Source organism: Molossus molossus, unplaced genomic scaffold, assembly GCF_014108415.1.
Source record: "Molossus molossus isolate mMolMol1 unplaced genomic scaffold, mMolMol1.p scaffold_m16_p_4, whole genome shotgun sequence".
Classification (NCBI taxonomy): domain Eukaryota; kingdom Metazoa; phylum Chordata; class Mammalia; order Chiroptera; family Molossidae; genus Molossus; species Molossus molossus.
Genome location: NW_023425377.1, coordinates 39,211,532 through 39,236,841, shown reverse-complemented (window position 1 = coordinate 39,236,841; position 25,310 = coordinate 39,211,532). Strand labels below are relative to the sequence as shown.

Genomic DNA, 25,310 nt, shown 5'->3' with positions numbered 1-25,310 from the left:
TGAGGAGCTTTTCTGCCCCGAGTGCCCCAGGCAGAGGAGTGAGGGCAGAGACTTATTTGGTGGGAGGGGCAGGGGAGCGCGTGCTGCTTGCCCACGTATACAGGAAGCGCAAGTGAGAGGTTCGGGGCGGACCCTCCCTCCCTCCCTCCCTCCCTCCCTCCCTCCTTCCCTCCCTCCCTCCCTGCCTCCCTCCCTGCCTCCCTCCCTGCCTCCCTCCCTGCCTCCCTCCCTGCCTCCCTGCCTCCCTCCCTGCCTCCCTGCCTCCCTCCCTGCCTCCCTCCCTCCCTCCCCCCCCTACTGGGCAGGTATGTCGGGAGGAAGGGGCCTGCCAAAGGGGGCCGAGCCAGTCAGTCCTGGGGAGCTGGGTGGGCAGTGCGCAGTGTGGCTTGGGATTCCTCGGCTGAGCCCCCCGGCTCCGTGTACTGGTGAGCCGAGCTGGGGCTGGATTGTTGGGGGTCTGCTCCCTATTCAGAACCAAACCGTCAGAGGTCACACCTGAGAGGCAAAGGCCCTCTCTCATCCATGTCTCTGTTTTATTCTATTTTGTTTAAAAATTGATGCATTTAAGGTGTTATGTGGCCAAGTGGGCCTGACCCCAAATATCACCTCCAAGCCCCAGGCCCAGATCCCCCTCCCCTGGCGTGTCCCAGAGCCATGGGCTCTGCTTGTGGATTCGGGGCCTCTCACACGGCACTTGCCTCTGCCCCAGTTGTGCCATTTAACAAATTCATCTGGGGTGAGCTCGGAGATGAGGGGAGGAGGAAAGAAAGAATTGTCTGTCTTAACTGTCCCCAGGATGCTTGGAGCAGGCTTGGAGGATTCTCACTAATCTAATCCCTGTCAGAAAAGGAACGATAAAACCGTTCAGGCTTTAGAAGCCAAATCCCCTCTCTGCACTCGCACGATTTCTGTATCTCCCCCTTACCGTTTCCCTCCTTTGTGACGAAGCCGGGGTTCAGTTTCTTGGTCAGGGTTTCAGTGGATAAGGATTTCATATTTCACTCTTCCATTTTTTCATATTTAAATTTGCTTTACTCTCGGGTTTGACTTTCCGCTGACCCTTGAAGAATTGGCGTATTTCAAGGAGGGGGAAGAGATCTCATTATAGGAAATGAGAAAAATGGAGCCGAGTTTTAAAACTTTTAATGACTAAAACACAATGTTCCAAGTCAGTATTGCGCTGGGGCTGAAGTCACTGTTTGGTTACAAGTCTTTTAGGTCTGAACGGGGTTGATGACATCTGTTTAATTTTAGATGTCTGGAATACATTCTGAAAATAATGAAATCCAAATGTATGACCAAATTAGAGAACAATTTTTATCTGCGACAAAGAAGTTTTGAAAATAAGAGCAAACATTTTGACCAAACAAAGCTTTAAAAGGCCCATCAAGCCTTTGCTCATCTTGCTTTGACTTGTCCCAGCGGGGCTCCCTGGTTGAGAGAACTTTCCTTCTCTTTGTGTGTGAATCAGATGTTATTATGCAATTATATACCCATTTTCCCTGTCCTTTCTCTGGGGTGTGCTGTGCTCCGCTGCGCGTCAGCCCTGCAGGGACCGCCCAGCGGGCAGTGAGGCCCTTTGCAGGAAGCTCCACTGGCGGAGCGAAGGGCCCTGGTCACAGCCACTGGGCCGGTCAACAGCTGGTACCTAGCAGGCTGAACAGCTGGGGGGCAGGGAACACTGAAAGTGCAAGCCCTGCTGATGGGGCAGGTGCCACCCTGGGCATCGGGACAGACAGGGAGCATCTGTGACTGTCACCTGCCCTGTGTGACTGGGGCAGGTCCCGGACCCTCTCTGGGTCTCACTTTTTCCATCTGTGTGAAGAGCTCAGCGACTCTGGGAGGCTGGTAGTGGTTGGCCTCTCTCCAGAAAGCTTCCGCTGTGGTCTGCACTCTACGATGGGGCTGCACACGGAGTAATTGTCCCTGCACTTCCTAGAAGCCCAGCGTCGAGGTGATGGGGGGACTCTGCCCATGTGGGTGTTCTGTACTGTCCCCTTCCAGGAAGTCCTATTCTGGCGGTGTTGGCAGACAGACATTCCTATGTCCACTCTGCGCTGCCAGAGTGGTCCAGTGTCCGCCGTCTCCTCCAGCCTTGGTGTAACTCTCATGTATAGACAGGAAGTGAATTATGGTCAAGGTTTTGCCTGATATCTTAAAACACTTGGCTACTGGTGTTTTTGTACCTTCCAGTACAAAGGGTAATTCTGTACCTTTCAGTATTTACTGACTCCCGTCCCCTGCCTGTCCCACCCCTCCAATGTTGGCCCAGTCTTTCCCTGGGGGCCACCCTTCTCTGTTGAGTTCCCTCACTCTCTTTACCAGGGTGGTTTGGCCAGGCTCAGCCATGCCAGGGTCAGCTCCCTAAACCCATGGCCTCATGGGCTATTGTGTACACATTTCACTCATGGCTTGGCATCGGCTGCCGGATGTCCCAGGGATGGGAGAAGGTATCCTAAGTGCTTGTCCTTGACCAATGATCACAGACAAACCTGGAATTGGGAGTTACAAGCCTGGGGTGAAGCTTGGGCTTTGTGAGGCCTCCGGACCAGGCTGGCCTCTGTAGAAATGAGCAGGTTGAGGTGTGGGCTGCTGTGGACAGATGATGGATGGATGGATGGATGGATGGATGGATGGATGGATGGCTAATGCTGAGGTGAGCCTCTTCTACCTCTTTGTGTGGCCTTTGGCAAGTTCTGCATGTCTCTGTGTCTTAGTGTCCCTGTCTGTAAGAGGGGCCAGCAGTCCTTCCTTTTCACGGGGCTGCTCAGGGGCCGGTGGGTGGTGTGAGCACACGCTCTGGCAGGCAGGAAGCACATGGGGATGAGGTGGGTGGCACTGGTTTCTGGGAAGGGTATTCAGACCAAGACATCTGGGCACTACTCGAGGGAACTGAAGACTCTTCTGAGCTGGGTGTTTTCCTGTGGCCCAGGTACAACCTGGCAGGTAAGCAGGCTGTAGGGCACAGTCCCTAACTTTTTGTCTGACTGCGAGGGGCTGAGTGGACCAAAGTTTTGTCGGCGTAGCTGTAATTACAGCTCACACTTAGCAGGTGTTAGTGTAGCTTAATGTTGTAACTATGGCATGGTCAACGGACAGCCCCGGGGCTGGGCCTAGCTACCTGGGCGACTGAGGGTGCAGAGAGGCACAGGCACATTCTACCAGGTGCATCAGAAGGGCCCCGGGGGCCAGGTTCGGTACTGTTTTTTTTTCCCCTTTTGTTTTAACAGACTTTAGTTTTTAGAGCAGTTTTATATTCACAGCAAAATTGAGGGGAAGGTAGAGTTCCCATGGACCCCCTGCCCCTGCATGCGCAGCCTCCCCCATTATCAACGTCCCCACAGGGAGGTTTGTTTGTTACAGTGGATGAACCTACACTGATGCATCAATTATAATCCAGAGTGCACCAGGATTCACTCTTGGTGTTGCACATTGTATGGGTTTGGACAAATGAGTAATGGCGTGTGTCCACAGGTGTAGATGGCATCATACAGAGTAGTTTCATGGCCCTAAACTCCTCTGTGCTCCACCTATTAATCCCTTTTTCACCTAGAAGCCACTGATATTTTTGTCGTTATCATTTTGCCTTTTTCAGAATTTTATAGAATTTTTTTTTATAGAATTTTACAGAATCATACAGTATATATCCCTTTTCAGATTGGCTTCTTTCACTTAGTGATGTGCATTGAAAGGCCCTCCATGTCTTCTCATGACTTGATAGGTTATTTCTTTTTAGCGCTGAACAATACTCCGTGTATCCATCCACCTGCTGAAGGAAGGCTGCTGCCAAGTTTGGGCAGTTATGAATAAAGCTGCTGTAAACATCTCTGCGCAGGTTTTTGTGTGGACAGAAGTTTTCATCTCATTTAGGTGAACACCAAGAAGAGCAACTGGTGAATCATACGGTGAGAGTATGTTTAGTTCTGTAAGACACTGCCAGATGACCCTCCCAAGTGGCTGCGCCTTTGCGTGTCCCCAGCGTCCCCAGCAGCAGTGATGAGCGCTCCCGCTGCGCCCCGTGCTCGCCAGGGGGGCGCTGTCAGTGTGTGGGCGCAGGCCATGCTCACAGGTGCGCAGGAGCACCTCATGGTTGTTTTAATTTGTATTTCCCTGATGACATATGATGTGGAGCATCTTTTCTGTCAAAGGTGTCTGTTAAGGTTTTTGACCAAGAGTTGTTGGTATTTTTATTGTTAAGTTTTAAGAGTTCTTTGTATATTTTGGATAACAGTTCTTTACCAGATAGGTCTTTTGCAAATATTTGCTCCCAGTCAGAGGCTTGTCTTTATACTCTTGAGGTTCTGGGTTTTGGTTGCCTGGGGCATGTCCCTCCTCAAGGGGCCCTGTGTGTGGTTCCTCCATCACAAGGACCAGATGGTGCTCACGGGCAGGGGTGGGGGATGGTGCCAGGTCTGGCCCTGGCTCTCACAGAGGGTGAGCCATCTGTCCTCTCCGTGCCTCTGGCATCAAGGACGGATCAGTGCCCTGCCTGCCACTCTGCGTGGGAGAGGTTTGGCCCCCATCAGGGGAGAGCAGGATTAAATGTAGTATCAGGATAAGTGGGTTCTCTGTTTGTAATGCCACCTTGTCATGAACAGACTTGAGGCCTTGTCACTCCCCTAAGAGGGAATGCAGAGGGAGGAGGGGAGGATGTTAGAAGCTGTTGGTAGGATTAGTGGAGACAGCCTGAGTTCTCAGGCTTGAGATCTATTGGCCACACATGGCCCCAGTTCCAGGAGGAACATGTGTAGGGCCTCTGTTCTCTCTGGGTCCGATCCTGGTCCCAGCCCTGGTCCTCATGATGTGGCCAATAGTATCACTAACACTTCTACTTCATTGAGACTGAGCACACACTCTGCCAGGCCCTCCTTGCAGAGATGATCTCATTCAAATGAGCATAATTACCCAAGACGAAGGGGTTGCTCATATCCCCACTTTCAAGATGAATAAACTAAGGATCAGGGAGGTGAGAAGACGTGCTCAGGGCCCTGATCCTCAGTGAGGAGCCAGGATTTGAGCCCTGCCAGTTGGATTGTGAAGCTGGTGCCCCCGAGCACAAGGCTGCTGCTTGGCAGTTGGGCCCCAGGCTCACGGCAGGTGTGACCCAGGGCAGTAGGAGGTGACTAAGGCTGGGAGGAAAAAGACAGCCACCATGATTGCCTTTCTTCTTCACTCCCAACCCAAAGCCCTGGCATAATCAGGACACTGATCTTTACCATGTGGACATCAGGCCTCATGGGAAAGGCCAGTTCTCGTGGGAGGTCAGCTGAGTGGTGGGAGGAGGGAGGAGGAGACGGGAGGAAGAGTTATCCATGTCATGGTGACCAAGCATCAGGCCCGAGCCAGGTAGTGTGCTAGATGCTGAGGATACAGCAGCGAACACGACAGACGAGGTCCCTGCTCTCCTGAGGCTTACATTCTAGTGAGAAACACAAGCAATATACACATAAACAAGAAAATTGTCAGGTGTGACAAGTATACTGTAGGGCATTAAAACTAGGTGATGTGATGGAGAGCTCTTTTAAACTGCATGATCAGGGACGGCTTTCCCATGGAGGTGACAGTTCAGCTGAGATCTGCATGACAAGGAATCAGCTGTGAGAAAATCAGGGGAGAGCACTACAGGTAGACGGAACAGCAAGTACAAAGGCCCTGGGGTTGAACGAGTCTGGTGTTTGAAGATGCAGAATAGACAAGGCAGCTGGATTTAGGAATCTGGGAAGGAGTGGTCAACGATGATATGGGTGAGAAATAGTTCAGATTATATGGGCTGTACAGGAGTTTGTTTAATTCCAAGTACAATGGGAAGCTGGAGTGGTCACGTGACTAAATTTGTGATTTGAAAAGATCCCTTTGACAACTGCTGAATGGACAGTGGACTGTAGAGAACACAGGTAAAGACAGGAAGGTCAGTTAGAAGGCTAGTGCGGGAGTCTAGGCACAAATGGTGGTGGGGCAAGCTGGTGTGTGAGCAGTGAGGATGGAGAGGTGGGTCCAGGTACGTTCTGGAGGCAGCCAGTAGGATTTTCTGGTGGATTGGTACTCCATCCACCAGCTGCTCAAGCTGAGAATTATTCTCGATTTCCCTCTTTCCCTTAGCCCCATAGCCATGTGCTGAGCTGGGGAAAACCCAGAGGAAGAGCAGGCTTGGGGAGTGGAAATCAGGAGCGCAGCTTGGGACCGTGAAGTCTGAGACGCCTGTTAGACACACTGTGGTGATGCCAGGATGGCTGTCCTGATGTGGAGCGGGGAGGAGCGCAGGGCTGGGTAGACAGCGTGTGCCACTGGTGCGGCCGGGCGTTTAAAGCCACAGGACTGGATGAGAAGGCGACAGGCAGAGAAGAGAGAAAGAGCTCAGGGACCGAGCCCTAGACGCTGTGGTCTGTAGCTGTGAGAGGGACAGCAGGTGGCCGGGGAGGTGCCGCAGGGGTGGGAGGGAACCAGGGGAGTGGGGCACCCTGGAGGGAAGGGGTGGGGAAAGACTGCTGCCAGTGGGCTTGACTGCCTGAGCTGCTGGAGAGCCAGCGGCGGGGACACCAGGCTGAGGCCTGAGAGGGGCGGAGAAGATGCCAGATCTCCCTGCTCTCCCACAGCTCACAGCTTCGCCAGAAGAGGAGGCAGAGAAGTGGATGGCGTCTTGAGAGGGATTTGGGGGTCAAGGCAGGTCTTTTTTAGAGGTGAGAGAAATCACAGCAACTTTGTGTGATGGTATTGACCCAAGAGGGAGGAGAAATGTAATGGCCCACAGAGAGAGAGGGGACATTGACAGGAGTGATGTCTTTGCCAGGGCATGGGAGGTGGGACTCGGTGACAGGAAGGTGCTGGCCTTGCATAGGGGCAGGGACACTTTCCTCAGGCCTGGTCATGAAGGGAAAGCAGAGAGAGTGTGTTGGTGGAACTCTTCATACAGTTGTGTGACCCTGATGTCTGTCCCCAGACCAGACCTCTCCCCCCATCCTTCTGCCCATCTGCCCCTTGATGTCTCCAGCCATGTGCCTCAGAACACACTTGTCTGTTCCCACCTGTGCACTCCATTTTATCTACTTCTGTCTTCTGTGATTCAGCCCTTCCTTCTCTTGCCTACCTCTTGTCCCCCTCCTCCAGGGAGCCTTCCCAGACTACCTCAGCCCGCAGGGCTCTTTCTCCCCAGCTGAGCTGCTGGAGCCCTGATGATCCAGAACCCAGACAGGCCCCTGGTCAACAGGGTTAGGGTTAGGGTGGGAAGGGTGGTGCCATTGTCGTGAGGTTCTCTGTGGCCGGGGTTATGCCTCTAGTTGTGGAGTGAGAGAGAAAAGACAGAGGGCCTAGGTTCTGGAATCTCATTAATCTGAGCTCAAGTCAGAGGTCCTTACTACTGGTGTGAGCTTCGGCAACTTTTTAAATAAAAAGCTCTTTGAGCTTCTGTTTCCTCATCTGTAAAGTAAGGTTCATAGCAGGACTAAGCTCATGGGCTTTTGGTGGAAGTTAAATGAGATACTGCATATAAACTGCCTCGCGCATCACTAGCCCTCAATAACTATCATCATCATTGTTATTAATATGTTCTTTTTGTCCCTACCATTTCTTCAGCGGGACCTTAGTTAGGGAAGTCACTTGACCATCCCATGCCTCAGTTTCCTCATCTGAAAAATGGGGCTGATAATAGTGCCTTCCTGAGAGGACTGGGCTGCGTTTGAGGAGCTGAGAGGCACAGAGTTCAGTGCAATGTCTGGCACATAGTAGGCATCTGAGGAGAGGAGCTCCCTGCTGCTGCTGGTGATGACAGAGACGGTGCTGATCACCGTGCATCCCTGCTTGCCCCGCTGACCGCCAGCCCTGCGGAGCCGTTCCTGGGGGTCCCGTGCATTGGCAGGGTTCACCCCACCCAGCCGGCTCCTTCCAGGCTCAGATCTTCCTGCTTCTCACGCTTTCCCACAAACCCATTCATCTCTGGCTGCACGGTTACAAGGCTTCAAAATTAATTTTAAAAATTACACTCTCTGACCCTTTAAATTTCATTGTAAGTCCCCTTCGTGCTTTAATGAAGCTCAGGTATTTAGACATCTTGGAGGAGTGTGGCTGACAGTGCCTTTTTAGTTTACATCAAAACAGACGAGCACACATGGACCCAAATATATATCTGTATAATTAAGAATAAAAATTGTAACCCCCTAAGCAGGTTGTGCTGGTGAGCATCAGGTTTAATAGAGGATTAGGAGGAGGAATTAAAGTTGCCCAAGGGGTGCACCGAGAGACTTCAAACACCTTCCAGAAAACAAATTAACGTGGTTTTCAGAAATCATTTACCAAGGGCTGCAGAGGGTTTTCCTCAGGCTTCCCTGCTTTCTTTTGAAATGTACTTTTAACACGTGTATAAACAGTTTGGGCCCGTGACGTGGGGCTTCCTGTGCTGCCTTCATTAGCTGGTGTCTCTGCGAGGAGGCTCATTATCTGGGTGATTTGATTTCCCCGCTGCTGGGCAGGCCTGGGCCGCCCTCCCCTTTACCGTGCCCAGTGGTGTGGAACCCGTTGGTTCGTGGCTCACCTGTTTCCACATCTCAGCCAAGCCCGGCTTCCCAGAGACGCCCTCACTTCTCTGGAGAGGGGCCGCTGCTGGGAGGTTGGAGGCTGGACCTACCTCAGGATCATCTGAGAACTTGGCAGAATGGTCCCTCTGTGCCCAGCCTCCACCAGCCTCTTCATTTATTTTCCCTTCCCCTCTGGGTGCATCTGCAGTGAAATGTGTGGCCTCTGCAGGTACAGAGTTCCCCGTCACTAGAGGTGATCAAGCAATATCCTGGCTGAGGTTTTGAAGGAATTTGTGGACCTGGATGGTCACTAAAGTTCCTTGTAAACCTAGACTCTTCAATTTACACTTTAAAAGCGGAGTCTGAGCGGGGCCACGCCGAAGCTCGACTGCCACAAGGGTGCCTGTGACAAGAAGACACAGCACTTGGCTCCAAACAGTCCCCGTCACTGACCCCTGTTCTGTCCTTGCTTGAGGCAAAAGAGATGGTGCCCTGTTCCCTTCTGGAGGTTCCACGCTTATATTCAGCCATAGGGTTTCCCTTAGAGATTTGATCCTGCAAGACAGACCTCCCAGTTGTGCCTGTAGGGTTCCCTTTTCTAGCTCACTTTCTTCCAGTGTGCAGTGGGGTAAGGAGTCCAGCAATCAGAGCTAACACGTATGAACCCCACCTGTGTGCCTGACACCGCTCGGAGCACTTGATTGCTTATAACTACTCAGGAGGAGTACTACCATGGCCCCACTTTACACAGGTGGAAACTGAGACTGAGGGAAGGTCACTCACTCAGGGTCACAACTAGTAAGTGATGAATGACGACACCTAATACCCAGATGCTGGGCATCTGCTGAGCTCTTCACAGGAAAGTGAACCTTTACTTGACCTTTTGCTAACTTTTCCTGGGAAGCCATAGGTGCAGCCCAGCCCTGGTTCTTGACCTCCTGAGAGGGCTAAGTGACATTGGTCCCTCTCAGCTTGGTCAGTGCCTTGTCCAAGCCTGGCAGGGGACACGTGGTGCGTGTAGAATTGCCTTTCCCACGGACTGGCCAGCAGCAGCATCCAGATTGGGCTGATGGGTGTGCCATCTTCTAGAAGTTTCCCTCACTTTTGTAAATGGACTGGTGGTTGGAGGTGAACTCTCTGAGGCTGATTCACCCTGAGTTCACATGAGGCCACTCGCCCACATTGTGCCTCTACTTCCTGCCGCTGCTGGACAGGTGCCCGCAGGTGCCCTTGAGGCGAGGAGGGAGCTTCCTTCTCCTGAGCAGGGGTGTCTCAGCCGGGGGGAGCACGCACTTCTCTGGTCTGTGGTGAGGACAGAGAGGCCCTGCAGCTTTAGCAATCCTGTAATCCTGCTTCTCATTGGACCTGCATATAAGTCACCCCCTACCCCACACCTCACAGCTGCCTGCCCTGCTCTCCCGGGGGCGCTGGTCTTAGGCCACTGAGCTACCGTCACCGGGAGCCGGCTGCCCAGGAGGGAACAGGCAAGTTCTGCTGGGTTCACAGGTCTGACTTCACCAGGAGGGTGGGATTTAGGCTGAACCTCGGGGCACAGGAGAATTTCCCTGGTAGAGAAGGGGGTGATCCTGCACTTGAGCACATTGGTGGAGCACACGCTGTGCGGAGCTTGTGACACCTGTGCGCCTATGTGGTGCACGTGATGGCCCAGGCCACTCTCTGCATGTCATTGATGAGGGGACAGAGAGGGGAAATGACCTACTCAAGGCTGCACAACTGGATCTGAACGCAGGAGCGAGGCCTGCCCATGCCCTCTGAGAGAAGGCTAAGCTCTGGCAAGCGGGCTCGGAGGACTTGGCGGGCTTGGTGAACAGCTGGAAGGAGATGGTGGGAGAGAGCAGCTTGTAGGACATAAGGCTGTCGGTGGTGGTGGCTTGTAAAGGCCCAGTTTAGTGGTGTGCTGGTGAGTGCTGAACAACAGCTTTGCAGGAAGGAAAAAATAAAGCTCTGATCAGAAGTGTTCGCCGATTTCCGTGGTGTAAATGTTCCCACTGTGGCCAGTTTCAAGCTATCAGTGTGATGTCACTTAATGCCAAGCCCTCATGAGCCAGGATGGGCTGTCTCCAGTGGCCTCATCTCTCTGGCTCTGGTGTTTGGGGTTGGTTTTGGGGGATATCAGAGAGGTGACAGGAGAGAGGTGACAGGAGAGGGGTGACTCCATCAGAACTCTTTTTTAAATGCAACTCTCAGGTTGTCTAGTGTTGGGAAAAGTGGCTCAAGAAATGGCCTCTTAGGAGGTCACTGCTGACCCTTAGAGGCTGGAAGGGGCAGGGCTTGGGCAGGCAGGGTGGGTGGGGTTTTGAAAGGAAAGGGCCAGATCCCATTGTATTCAGTGAAAAAAAGGTCTTTCCCTCTGGGTCTCTTGCTCTAAAAATGCACGTCTCAGAGGGAGTGCGGCTGGGCTCCCAGCTCCTTCCCCTCCGAGGTCAGGCTGGGCCCAGCCGTTCACGTGGGAGCGCTCAGGGATTCAACAACACTTGCCCCCAAAAAGAGGCCTGGGGATCTTCATTTGGGAGAAAAGACTCTTAAGGAGAAATAAACCCAGTTGGGGGGTTTAGGGCAAAAGGGGACACCAGAGTAAGCGCTCAGTGGGACAGGCTGCTAAGCTGCTGGGACATCCTTGGGACTGGGGAGAGTTCAGCGAGGGCCTCCTGCCCCGACCCCATGTGGGCAAGGGGATCAGGGCTCCCGAGGGCAGGTGGTTTTAGCTGCGTTTTGAAGCATGTGCAGGCTCTGAAACTGTGGGAGTCCAGGTGGGCGTCTGGGAGTGTCTGTGTGGCTGTCATTCGCCTTTTCCTGATCAGATCCATTCTGTGTTCCATGTGGCAGCACGGAGGCTGGCCCTGCAAACTGCAGTTCCCAGGCTTCCGTGGCAACGGCTGTCAGGTTTGGCCCGGGGCGGGGTGGGGCACTGACAGGAGACAGGAGGGCAGGAGGAAGGGACAGGGAAGGCCACCTCTTTCCCTCCCTCTGGCTTGATTGGCACCATCTCCTTGGCAACTGTCTCCTGCATGACGCCAGGCGTCACTTACTTTATCTCCTAGCAGATGACCCAGGCTTCTGGGCTCTGGGAACACTTTCGTCTGCTGGTCTTCCAGACCTAGGGTTGGTGCTGGCTTTCTCTTGCTAAGGCTGATCCCTGCCCCATTGTCCCCTGGTCGTCTTTCCAGCCCCTCCAACTTCGTAACTATGTCACCCTGATGGCTTTCTGGGCGAGGGCTACAGCCTCTTTTCTCCTGACCAGATTCTGACGGATTCAGCCTGCCCCTGGCAGTGGGAAGGGCGGGTGGAGGGGCAGGAGAGGCCTCCTGGGGGTGGAAGGTGGGGTCTTGGGCCAGTTCTGATGCCTGCTCAGCCTTTGTCTGTGCGGTCCCCATACCCCTGAGGCTTTGGTGACTTCCAAAGCTGACTCTGGGTCCCCTGTCTACCATCCCACCAGGGCTGTCTTCTAGAAGCCAGTTCTTGGCTAAAATAATGACCCATTTTCATGTGGTTCCTTTGTTAATGGGGTCAGAGCTGGCTCCTCAGGCCCCTGCTGGCACCCACATGCTGACTGGCTGGCTTGTCAGTCCATCCTTGGTCACCCTACCCTGCCCAGGGTGGGGGCCCACTGACCTCTGGCCCCAGCCTCTCTTTCTATAGCTTCTTGGAAGTTTGTATCTGGTTGGGAAGAATGGGCAGGGCTGGAATTATGTCCTGTGAAGAGGAAACACTTGCCCAGGGTTATGCACCAGAGACAGAAAGGCTCAACTCTGATAGACTTCTAGGCCCCAAGTATGGCCACAGAGCTTCCGGGAACAAAGCTAGAAAACCACCAGTCTGGTCCCAGCTTCCTTTCCAAGAAACAGAGGCCAGGGAGGCCAAGGACTTTCCCAAAGTCCTTCTGAGTCAGTGGCAGAGCAGGAGTTCAGGCTGCGGCCCCCAGCCAGCGGCCGCCGGGCCCTGCCTCCAGGGCCTCAGTGGTTTCAGGAAGCTCAGTGGGATGGGCAGCCGGCAAGGAGAGTGGCCTTGCTGAGAGGCCAGCCTGCTGCTGGAAGAGGCCTCAGCAGGGCCCAGGCAGCCATGGTGCACTTTTTCCCAAGAATTCCCGCACCCAGCGGCCCCCTCGGGGATCTGCAGAGGCCGCTCCGGAGCCCAGGAGCCCTGGCTGCCTTTCTCCAAGCTCGTTGCGCATGCGCCGGTACCTGCCCCAGGTGCCACACAGAAAATCCCCAAGCACACACCTCCAAGCGTGTGCCAGGTTTCGCAAGAGCCATGTGGTAGTGGTTGTGCTTGTGTGACTTTGTACAGAAGTGAGAATGCCGTGCTCTTTGTGGGAGAGGGCTGACTCAGCAGCGCCGGGCCCCTCAGAGAGACGCCGCAGGCCAACAGGCAGGGACACCCCCAGGGCGGAGGCAGTGTGTGTAGAGTCCTGAAGGGCGTCACAGCAGTGCAGAGGGGGCAGTGCCCTCTGCCCAGGCTGGTGGCCTGCTTGAGCACCCACCGAGTCCCCCACACCCCCCACTCCCCACTGCCCCTGGCGGATGAGCTCCCTTAATGCTTCCACACACTCGCCAACTCCGGGCAGTAGTCTCGGGTTTGCACACCTTTGAAGTTTGGGGGACCTAGAGACAGGCAGGCAAGGACTTCAGTGGGTATTCCCATTTGAGTGGGAGATAGTGTATATGTTGCAGTGTCCCCAAAAAGACATCTACGGAGGACAGGTGGTTACCTAATCATACAAGGCCTTGAATGACTGGCCTGCCTGGACTTCAGTCTGTGAAAATAGGGAACCATGGAAGGTTTGGAGCAGGTGGATGCTGATGCCAGAGGTGTGCTTCAGGAAGGTGGGGAGGAGTGGATGGAGCAGGTGAGTGGAGCTGGACCAGGGAGGGGCAGGCTGGGGCGAGGCCCCTGTTTTTAGCACTGAAGAAGGCGGGCTCAGGGCAGTGGCTACAGGTCAGCTAGGTCCAGACATTCTCCCTCAGCTGGCCCCAAGGTCTGAGGGAGAGCTGCTTTCCCCACTCAGGAGGGTTTGGGGTCAGGAGTGGGGAGGGGTGGTTGAGAGCATCCTGCCACATGCTGACTGGCACCACAGGTGTTACTTAACGACCCATTAAGTTACTAAGTTATTGCCTGGCTGGTGTGGCTCAGCAGTTGAGCGGTGACCCGTGCACTAAGAGGTCGCTGGTTCGATTCCCAGTCAGGGCACATGCCCAGGTTGTGGGCCTGATCCCCAGTGGGCATGCAGGAGGCGGCTGATTGATGTTCTCTCGCATTAATGTTTCTATCTGTCTCCCTCTCTCTTCCTCTCTCTCTAAAATCAAAGAAAAAAAAAATTTTTTTAAGTTACTAAGTTGTTAAGCAAACTGAGACCCACCTCTGAGCTTCAGCTATCTCATCTGCGAATTGGGAGTAAATGTACTTTCTAGAGTGGTGAGGATTGAACGGAGGTAGAAGGCCAGGCCTGATACCTGGTGCACACATAGAAATGCTCAGTCACTGGAGGCAGAGAGGAGGCTGCTGATCCATGTGCTGTTCGATGATCCCTCCCAAGGGTCCAATCCAACACCACACCTCGAAAACCTTCCCAACATCCTCCCTTCATGTCCTTCACAACCTCTCTGAAGTGCCCTTGGGTCCAGGTGGGGTGCCTGCCAGGGCCCCTCCCCACCAGAGTGCACCGTCACCTCTCACTGTGCCCATGACTTGGATGAGGCAGGAACCAGCCTGCCCTCTTTACCTACTGGGGTCACTGGGGGGTCATGGCCACACCCTCAAACATGGGGCTAGGCCCAGGACTGTCACCCCTCAGCCTCCTGGCTTGGGGAGCTGCAGGAGAGATTTGCTGTGGGCTGGGTGGCCTGACCAGGCTTCTTACACTTGTCATTTCTAAATCCCCCTTCCTTTAATGACGGTAATTGTCAAGAAGTTTTCTCAGAGAAAGCCTTTTTAGTAAAGAGATGGGAAAAGAATGTAGATGTTAAAAGTGTAGATGTTAGAAGTGAAAGTGTTTCTGGGAGGAGGCCTGATTTCTCTCGTATCACATGGGTCTGGAGGTGGGGCATGGACAACCCCCTCCTCCTCTTGGGACTCCAGTCTTTTTTGGGGGGTACTCGAGCTGAAAGTTGGGGCTGCTTACGGGCATGCTGGGGCCACTGGCAGCATGGAGGAGCACAGAAGCCTCTCTGAGGCCAGCTGAGGGGTAGGCGGGCATAGGGCCAAGTCCTGGGGGCCCCTGGAAGGGGCGCTGCCTCTCTAGGAGGTGGGTGGTGCTGCTGAGGACAAGCCCTGGGCCTGTCCCTCTCTGCTGATGCCATGGCCCCGGGTGACCTGCCTGCTGCCTCCAGCTGGTGGGGCTGCCAGGCCTTTGTCTCTGTAGGTTGCTGGCTTCCCCTTCACACCTGAGCGGTGAGCCGAGGTGACTGACACAGAGCAATACTTTCTTGGCAAGCAAGATACTTCCTCCTTCTCTTGGAGATTGTCAAGGCAGGAGGCTACATTTGCCAGGGTGGAGGCCTGGCATGAGAGAGAGACAGAGACAGAGACTGATTACCAGGAGGGTAAGGGCAAGGGGCTGGCCCTCAGCTCACTCAGACTGCAAGCAGCCTGAGTTTCGGTTTTCTAGCTGGGCCTCAGCATGATTCTGTGAGAGCCCCGTCGTCTGGCGTGCAGAGGAACGGGATGAGGAGAGGTTTTCCTCCCTGGACAGTTCTGCACTGGACGTCCTCAGCAGTCACTGGGGGCTGCTGGAAGGCAAGGACGAGAAGGGAGGCTGTTTTTGCTCCAGACTGGGTGCTCTGGGAAGCTGAATCTTAGGAGAATGTCAAGTCCCATGATTGTGCTTGGCCTATGCGCAGGCAGGAGATTGGGCACACTGACCCCTTGAGCAGTTTAACCTGGGGTCTGACCTCGGGGGTGGCTGGTCTTGGCACCCCCCTGAGGATGGGTGCCACTGGAGGATGAGAATTGGGCAGGGTGCCAAGTCCAGCCCCACTGCTAAGGGACGCCCCCTGCAGACTCCTCCAGCTCTGCCACCCAGGACTTAGCGGTCTCCCGTGAAGCAGAATCATGGAGCTCTTGTCCATATTGGCAGGGGAAACAAACCCAAACTCCAGACAGCGGATATAATGTTCTCAAGTATAAATTTTTCTTGCCCATAAACTTCTAATTAAACCTTTGGCACCCATGATGTCTTCCTCCCTGGAAAGCCCTGGCAGATGCCAAAGTTACAGAACCATTTGAAAACCTATGTGAGTCCAGTGAGTCCACGTGGGCACTGCTGGGATTAACAGTCCCTGCTGGCTGGATAGTTGCATTTTCCGCTGGTAAGCTCGTGCCTGGCTGCGTGCTGGAAGCCAGCATATCCGTGCCTGGCTGCATTCCTTGGAGGGGCTGAGTAACAAGTACCTGGCCCCCAAGTAGGCGAAAAGATCAGAGACTTGGGGCCCTGTTTATTAGTTCTCAAAGGTCTACATCACCATTTTGATAAAAATTCTTGAGAAATTATGTGATCTGATCTGTGTTATCTAGGTACCCACCGTGTGACCTGGTATGGCTGCATGACTTACGAAACCCTTTGCATGCTTCATGATGGTGTTGGTGTATGTGAGCGCTCACGTTTGCTTCAAGGGAAGGCCAAACGCAACTGCGGGCCACTGTGCAAAGGAAGTTTATTTTGATTGCATTCGTTCAGATGGAGAAAAATGAGGGCACCATAAAGCACACACCAATGGCCAGTGCCAGAGGCTTAGGCACCTGTTTGCTGGTGGCTAAGGTTACATTCATATGGCTACCACTTCTTGGCTTGACACATGGCGACTAGCTGAGTTTGTTGGCAGAAACTGTGCTGGGAAATAAGTGAAGAGATTGCTAGAATTAGGATTAGGAGATACAGAGCCTATTTAAGGCAGATTTTAGTACCACTATAAGGCTAATGTGGCTTCCAGTGGACAGGACAGCTCGACAGAATTATCAAGTAATCTATCATTAAAATTGGTGCTGCGTTTTGAGTTTATTCTTGTGTATGGTGTAAGTTGATGGTCTTGTTTCATTTTTTTGCATGTAACTGTCCAACTTTTCCCAACACCATTTATTAAAGAGAATATCTTTACTCCATTGTATGTTCTTGCCACCTTTGTCAAATATTAGTTGAGCATAATGACTTGGGTCAATTTCTGGGTTCTCTGTTCTGTTCCATTGATCTATATGCCCATCTTTGTGCCAGTACCAGGCTGTTTTGATTACAATGGCTTTGTAGTATAACCTGATAGACTATAGATTGTGATCCCTCCTACTGTGTTCTTTGTTTTCAAGATTGATGTGGCTATTTGAGTCTTTTTTGGTTCCATATAACCTTTTGGAGTATTTGTTCTAGTTCTGTGAAATGTGTTGTTGATATTTTAATTGGATTGCATTGAATCTATAGATCACTTTGGGTAGTATGGACATTTTAATGAAGAATAAACTTAAAATGGATAACAGACTTAAATGTCGCATGTGAAACCATAAAAATCCTAGAAGAAAATGTAGGAAGCAAAATCTCAGACATCACACGCAGCAGAATTTTCACCAATATATCACCCAGGGCAAGAGAAACAGGAAAAAAAAATTAATGAATGAGACTACATCAAACTAAAAAGCTTCTGCACAGCAAAAGAAACAAGCATCAAAATGGAAAGGGAACCTACTGTATGGGAGAGCAAAATTGCCAGTAATACATCAGATAAGGTTTTAATTTCCAAAATATATTGAGTATTCATACAACTCAACAAAAGGAAGACAAACGATTCAATTAAAAAATGGGCAGAGGACCTAAATAGACACCTCTCCAAAAAGGACATACAAATGATCAAGAGACATATGAAAAAATGCTCAATGTCACTTATTATCAGAGAGATGCAAATTAAAATGAGGTATCACCTCACACCTGCCAGAACAGGTGTCTGCCATCAACAAATCATCAAACAACAAGTGTTGGCTAGGGTGTGGAGAAAAGGGGACTCTAGTACACTGCTGGTAGGAATGCAGACTGGTACAGCCACTATGAAAAACAATATGGAGTTTCCTCAAAAAATTAAAAATTGAACTGCCATTTGACCCAGTGATCCCACTTCTAGGAATATATCCTATGAAGCCTGAAACATCAATCAGAAAGAATATACGTGTCCCTATGTTCATAGCAGCACTGTTTACAATAGCTAAGATCTGGAAATAGCCCAAGTGTCCATCAACAGATGAGTAGATTAAAAAAAGCTGTTGTACATTAACAGAATGGAATACTATGCAGCTGTGAGGAAGAAAGATTTCTTACCCTTTAAGATGGCATGGAGGGACCTAGAGAGTATTGTGTTGAGCGAAATAAACCAATCAGAGAAAGACAATATCACGTGATCTCACTTATTTGTGGAATATAATGAACAAAATAAGCTGATTAACAAAATAGACCCAGAGACACGGAAGTAGGGATCAGATTGACAAACCTCAGAGGAAGGAGGTGGGAGTACGGGGGACAGGAAGAGATAAACCAAGGAACTTATATGCATAACCAGTGGACATAGAGAACAGTACTGTGGGGGAGGGGCAGGAGCAGGGAGGAGGGTGTCAATGGGGGAAAAAGGAGAAACATCTGTAACAAAAATGAATTAATTAAAAAATTGGTGCTGCAGGCGTACGTGCAGGGTTTTGGTTTTGTATAAAAGCTGTTTATTCTCGCAAACAAAGCCTTTAAGTTATTAATGCCACTTTGTTTGCAGACATCTGTTTGCAGGCACTCACTCTTGGCATTGGTATTAATTAAATCAAAATACAGAAGCAGAACTGGCCCGAGGCCACATTGCTCTACTATTAAACCCATACTTGGCAATTTAACTTAAGCAAAGCCTATCATCCAATTTTGTTTGTATTTAATTTGCAAATTTCTTTTAGTTTTTTACATGTTCAAGAGTGATACATATGAGGAGTCAGTAGCTCTGATTTTTGTTTCTCTGTGTGTACTAATTTACCAGTACACTTATTGAGCTCCTACTGTGACAGGCATGTTCTAGGTACTGAGCAGGTGACAGTGAACAAAACAGGTAAAGTCCCTGTCCTCATGGAGTTTATCATCTAGAGAGGAAAATGGATTAAAAAACAAACTAACAAAAACAGACCAAACAACAACAGAAGACTCACCCACAAACAAATGAGTGAACATACAACGTGACATTAGGTGGAGATAAAGAAATCATTATCTGGGTAAGGGATCAAGCTGATGAGGAGTGGCCCTTAGAAAAGAGGGTCAGGACAGGCCTCTCTGAAGAGGTGACGTTGCCCAGAGACCCGAATGGAGCATCTGATTGGGTGGGAGGAGAGAGTTCTGGCTTAGGGAATAGCAGGTGCAAAGATCACCCCACACCCCTGAGATGGGGATGTGGTCAGTAGGTATTGCTTTAATTATGATGTGAGTAAAGATTTATTATTTATCAGCACATGGCAACACTGGGCACTTGGGACCTGGGGGCCTGCAGCAAGTTGCCAGTCTGGGGTGGGGCCCAGGAGGACCCCAGACCCAGACCCAGACAGAGGAGCAGACCATGGAGGAAGAAGGGTTCCCTCAGGTTTGCAAGCTGAGAGGTGGGGAAAGCACCTTGGGCTGAAGGAGGGCAGAGTTGCGATGACACTCGCACGTCATATCCTGTCCACTACATCATGGCCATCCAGAGCAGGGGTTCTCAGGCTTTAGCATGCATCAGAATCACCCAGCGGGCTTGTTAAAACCTGACCACTGAGCCCCACCCCCAGCGTTCTGATTCAGGAGGTCTGGGTGGGGCCTGAGAATACATTTCATCCAAGTTCCCAGGTGATGCTGCTGCCACTGGTCCAGGGACCACGCCTTGAGCTCTGCTGCTATAGAGCAACTGAACACCACGCTGGATCTGCGGCGTGGCTGTGGATTGGGAATGAGGAGTGAAGCCCTCAGGACACGGCCTGTTCAGGTCGCACAGGTGGTTGTCTGGCTCAGTGGTCCTACTGGGGAGTTGCAGCCATGATTCTGTTGTGCTCAAGGGCACTACCAGGTCGGCAGTGCCCCTTGCTGAATGCAGCCACAAGTATGTGACACGTTGCCCACACATCAGCAAGTGCTTGCCAGCTGTGGTGGCCACTAACGTTGAGCTCAGGGGTCAGGGACCTGCCACTGAGATGGATGGGGTGGGGGTGGGGCACAGCCCTGCCCCAAGGCCCAGTTAATGGGCCAACGCTGAGGAGTGGTGGCACTGCTGTTACCACCTGGAGTCTCTTCTCTGCCCTGTCATCCCGAGGCCAGTAGCTCTTCTGTGCTCCTCCTGCTCATCCTCTCTGGCCTCCCTGAGTTTAGTCTTGTCTCCCAACATGAGTGTGTGAGTACCCTCTGCAAAGGGTGTGGTGCTCCAGAAATGTGAGGTGGTGGTATTGCAGGTGAGCCCCTGATGCATGGCTTGATTTTCCCCAGTGAGGCCTTCTGCTGTTCCCAGTGGTTCAGCCTTGGGTGTGGGTTTGAGCATCAAGGAGAAGGCAGGAGATGGGAGCCAGTGGGTTGTGCTCGTGGCCTGGAAGCATGGAGGAGCTGACGGAAAACACCTGAGCTAGTGGGTCTTGCACACTCAGAAAATAAATCGTGGCTTCTGAAGAAGCTGCAGAAAATTGACTTTTCGCAGCCTCAGTGGTCATCCCAAAGGACTGCAAACTGGGCCTATTTCTTATCTCTCTGCTCTGTGCTGTAGGGCCAGATGTTGACCGGGCTTCTCCCAGAGGCAGAGGGGCCTGGGTCAGAGCCATCGCTTCCACCACCCAGCACCCTGTGCATCTTCCTCAGCCTGTCCTCGGTGTCCAGCGGCTTCTTCCTGTTGCTGGCCTTTGGACCCGTGGCCACGATGTGAAAGGTGCGTGTGCTCGTGCAGCTGAGCTGGGATGAAGGCATTTGTACAGGGATGCAGCTATGGGCCTATGGTGTCTAGGGTGTGGGGGGCCAGGGCTGGGGCGGGCGCCTTGGGGAGCTCAGGCTCTCTGTGTCTGTTGAGTCCCTCGATGGGTGCCCGGGAGACAGTAGCCAGCTAGATCAGGGCACTGTAGCCTCATCCTCAGGCACTAGGCAAGCTTGCCAGGGGCAGGACCTTGTCTGGGAATAAGGGCTGGCCTCTGGCATGTTTCCCTGCATGTGTGGAGAGTAGACTGAGCGCAGGCTCAAGGGAGCTAAGATTCCCACAGCCAGGGAGGAAGCGCAGCCACGGACGGACAGTTCCCGGAGCTCCTGTTGGCTTTGGATGATTTCATGGAAAACTTGGCCAGGAGGCAGAGCTGTGACCTCTCGGCCCAGCAGCCAGCACAAGGAGTAGCTCAGCCTTCCAGAGACGCACAGTGTGGGCGGCCACCGTTCTCCCTGGCCGAGGCCAGCGGGCAGAGGGCCTGGCTCTGTACCGCTGGCCCCCAGCCCGTGCTTGGCCGGCAGGAGGGACTAATCCCTGCCGTGCTGGCTGCTGTGGAGACCCAGTGAGACCAGGCCTAGGATGCCTCCCCTTTTGCCCACGTATGGGAGCAAAGAATCAAGTAGAGGAGCCTGGGCCACGTGTGGCTGCTTTTGCTGAGGTTTGGAATGTGGAAATGAAGCATCTTTCCTGGAGGTCCTCACTGATGGGGCACAGCAGTCCCTCCCCACCCGAGCAGCACTGCCTGTGTACTCCACTGCCTCGTGCTGCTGGGCTGATCGCAAGGAGCTACGAGCGAATACTCTGCTGGAAAATACAAAGCTCACCAGGGGTTCTGATGTTAAAACCCCCGAAAAGTGGCAGAAGTTTCTTTGTTTTGTTGAGGGGGCAGAGAGTTGCCCACACCTGGCAGCGGTTGATGCAGGGGCGCGGGGAGGGGAAGGAAGGAAAAAAAGGGGGACTTGGACAGTTTATTAAGATAGAGAGCAAGGGTGCTTTCTTTAGGGAAAAAGTGAAATGGGAGACCATGGAAAGAGTAATAATGGTGTGTGATAGTGTTATGGATATCACTAACTTCCGCTAACTTGGACCTGATCAAGGCTTATTTAATATTCCATATACATAATATATTAATAGTTTAATGTTACTACTAATAATAATTACTAAAGGGTAGCTAAATTTTGTTGGCAGACACTGCTAAACACTTTAATATCTGTTATTTCATATAATTATCATAGCCCTGACCGCTTTGGCTCAACAGTTAGAGCATTGGCCTGCGGAACAAAGAGCTGTGGGTTCGATTCTGGGCAAGGGCATGTACCTCGCTTGCGGTTCCATCACTGGCCCTGGTTGGGGTTGTGCGGGAGGCAACCAGTCGATGTGTCTCTCTCACATCGATGTTTCTCTCCCCCCTCCCACTCTATCTGAAAATTAATGGAAAAATATCCTCAGGTGAGGATTAAAAAAATAAAATAAAACAACAACAAAAATAAAGTGAGGGAAACAGAAGTTGAGAGGTTAAATATCTTGTCCAAGGTCCACTGTGGCAGCTTAGGGGAGCCAGCAGCTTGGGCCTGGACCCAGACCCAGACCCAGGGTTTACCCTAAGGAGACCACTTCCGGGGGTAGGTTGTGCTTGGACAGATAGCAAGGGGTGCAAACGCTTTCATTATATTAATAATGAGGACAGTGATCCAGGTAGTGGTCAAGGGCAAAGGTTCACATTGCCTGAGCCCAATGCCCAGACTGCTGCTTAGCGGCTGGGTCATCTTGGGCAAACTACTGAGCTCTGTGCCTCCTTTTCCTGATCTGTGCCAACCTCCAGGGTTGTTGTGAGGGTTACTGGCTAATGACCTGTGAAGGGCCTGGAAGGGTGCTGTCAGTTCATGTGGCTGTTGTTCTTGTCACGGTCGCCCTCTGTACAGTTCCCCAGGTCCACACTTGGGAGCTGTGCTGTGGGTTAGTACAGAGAGACTGGCATGTAACGGATGCCCAGTCAATGTTCACTGCACGAAGGAATGCAACTTACCAGGGGCGTGGAGGTCTCCTGTAGTTACTCTTCTTTTCTTAAAAGGATTCTCCCATAAATGTGTGGGTTTATTTCTGGACTTCCTTTTCTGTTCTTTTGGAAAAACTGTATGACTTCACTCATATGTGGAATATAAAATTAAAAAGTAACAAGCAAAATTAACAAAACAAAACAAAAATGAACTAACAGTTACAGATAACAGAAAGGTGGTTACCATAGGGGACGGCGTTGGGGGAGGACAAATTGGATAAAGGGGGATCAAATATATGGTAACGGAAGGAGACTAGACTTTGAGTGGTGAATGCTCAATAGAGTATACAGATATCAAATTATAACGTTGTACACCTGAAATTTATATAATGTTATTAACAGATGTTACCTTAATAAAGTAAAAAAAAAAAGGGATCTTCCCCACAGCTTACAAGCTGAGACTGACCTACAAGTGGGGCTGAGCCAATAAATGTTGTCCTGCCTGTTATCCACACGGCTGGCACGGTGCCCAGGGTCTGCTTGGTGGGTGAGGGTCATGGTCCTGGTGGGCCCCAAAGCCTGCTGGAGGCACAGGCTTTTTCAAGAGGCAGGAGATGTCAGACCCCAGCTCCCAGCCTGTTGGGTGGTGCTGTAGGGAAGCTGGCTATTCTCTGAATAGTGGGGGCTGCTCTGTGTGGGTGTGTGAGCTGTGGATCCCCAGCCCCCCCTTAACCTCTTGGGAAGGGGCTCGCAGAGCGGGCCGGCCGTGCAGGGGGCTGCAGAGCCTGTCAAGGCCTTGGCTCTCCCCTAGGAAGTCATTCAACTTCTCCCCTGACTCAGGCCACATTGTTTCAAAGCATGTGGTATAAACTACTGACCACTGGGGAATTGCTTGAATTAACAAACTCATTTTTCCCGAGACCTGAGGTTGAACTTGAGTGAGGAGTTCAGGGCTCTTTTGCAGAAATCCAATAGATCAGGAGAACTCATGTTACAGCATGTTTTCAACCTTGATCAAATGCACATTTTGCGTGGTGGGGCCCTCTCATGCCTGCACACTTCCAGCTGCACAGGGCTGCTTGAAAATGTGGCTGACCAGGGCAGTGGCTGGCACTGAGGCCAGGTTTGGGGGAGCCAGCCTCCCTCCTGGGTAGGAAGGATCTTCAGAAAGTCTTTCTCTTTTCTTCTCCCTCCTCTCCACCCACTGCCGCCTCCCCTTCCCACCTTTCTGAGTGCTGTTACTAAGAAGAGGTATGAAGGTTGTGCTGAAACATCCTGGTTTCTGGACTGAGTCATGGGGCCCCAGCTCAGCTCTTGTGTGTGTCTCTGCCTGTGAAGACCTGCTGGGCCTGCCTCCCCTTGAGTCAGAGTGCCTGGCCACAAGGGCCACCAGAGATCCTAAAGGTCAGCACGGAGTTGATCCCTCTCCCACTGTCAGTCCCTCCCCCCCCCCCCCCCCCCAGGCCTGAGCCTAGGTGGGAGCTCAGCGGAGGACTGAGATGGCTCCACTCCTTAGAGGATCCAGGCCTACCTTCAGTGGAATGGGAACCCCTCAGGGATGAGCATTTCGTGTGCAGTACAGGCCTAAAACCGCAGGAAACATGGATGTCAGGATGTGGGGAAGGTGGGGCTTAGGAAGGAGTTCACAAGAGCAGGGTAGACTTCCTGGAGGAGGCGGGGCATTTGGAGGTTGAAGAGAGAATAGGTTTTATCAGACTGAGGTGGCATTTCCCAGAAGACAATATTGCTCCCCAGACTCTGTCTTCTGCCATCTAGACACCGGGGATTCTGTTTTCACAAGGCAAGGGGTAGGTGGCCCAAGCTGGTGGTTCCTAAACCTGGCCCCGCATGGATCTCCTGGGTCCCTGTAACACTGAAGGTGCACAGCCCCACCCCAGACTTACCCAATCAATTGCCCTTGGGTGGGGTCTAGAAAGCTGCAGGGACAAAGTTGGGCCAGATTCCAGATTCCTCCCTGATGCAGAGGTTGGCTTTTCTCAGTCCACTTCCTTCCTAGCTAATGGCTGTTTGGGGTTCGGGGACCCCAGTCAGTGGAGAGAGGTTTGATGGAATCTCTGTAGCCCAGTGTGGGCTACAGGAGGCACCTTTTGGCTCACGGTGACTCTGGGCCCCAGGGGCTGGCTCAGCTACTCCCCCGTGCTGACCTCTCTGCACCTGCCGGTGGAGTGCCCTCACCTTCTGCTCCCTGGCTTCTGTCTCTTCAACCTAGGGAGAGCCGAGGCAGCCAGCTCTGGGAAATACGGTTTTCCCAGCGGTGTCAGCTGCTGCACTGTAGTTCTCTGGGAATGTCCCCTCAGAGTTCTGGGGCAGGGAGTCAGATTGGCCCACCTCACAGGTCTATGATAGTCCGTGGGTTCCCGCCTCAGGGGCAGGGAGGAGGGCACACAAAACAAAACGTGCTGCCAGTGGGCCAGGGTGGTGCAGGCAGGGCTGTCATGACCAGTCCAGACGTTTCTGCGTGTGGAGGCAGAATCTCGGAGGCATGGCCTCCAGGATGAGCTAGGTGGACAGCCATGGTCTCCAGGTGCAGCCAGAACTGAAGCCTGAAAAGGGTACCCCACTGGGACATTGACAAGCTGGGGTCCATTTTCATTTCAGGTGTGTAGAGGTCAGAGCCCCCAGGGGAGGTCTGGCCTCCCTGTGGCCATGGCGTGGCTCCTTCTGTGTGCCTTCCAGGGCACAGGTCTTCGAGAGAGGAATGGCCTCGGACCTCTTCTTAGTTGGGCACCTTTGTGACAGAATTTCTTCATCCGAGCTCCCTGTGATGTTGGATGAAAAGTGTGTGGCGCTTCTCTGGCGGAGAGTCCAGACCTCTGTGGGATCTCCCAGGGGCTCTGGCCTGGG

At 52.3% G+C, this 25,310-nt stretch overlaps 1 pseudogene; it reads left to right on the top strand.

Annotated features, from left to right (window-relative positions):
* Positions 1-20,401, top strand: part of LOC118643743 — an 82,240-nt pseudogene extending 61,839 nt beyond the window's left edge.
* Positions 20,402-25,310: the final 4,909 nt, after the last annotated feature.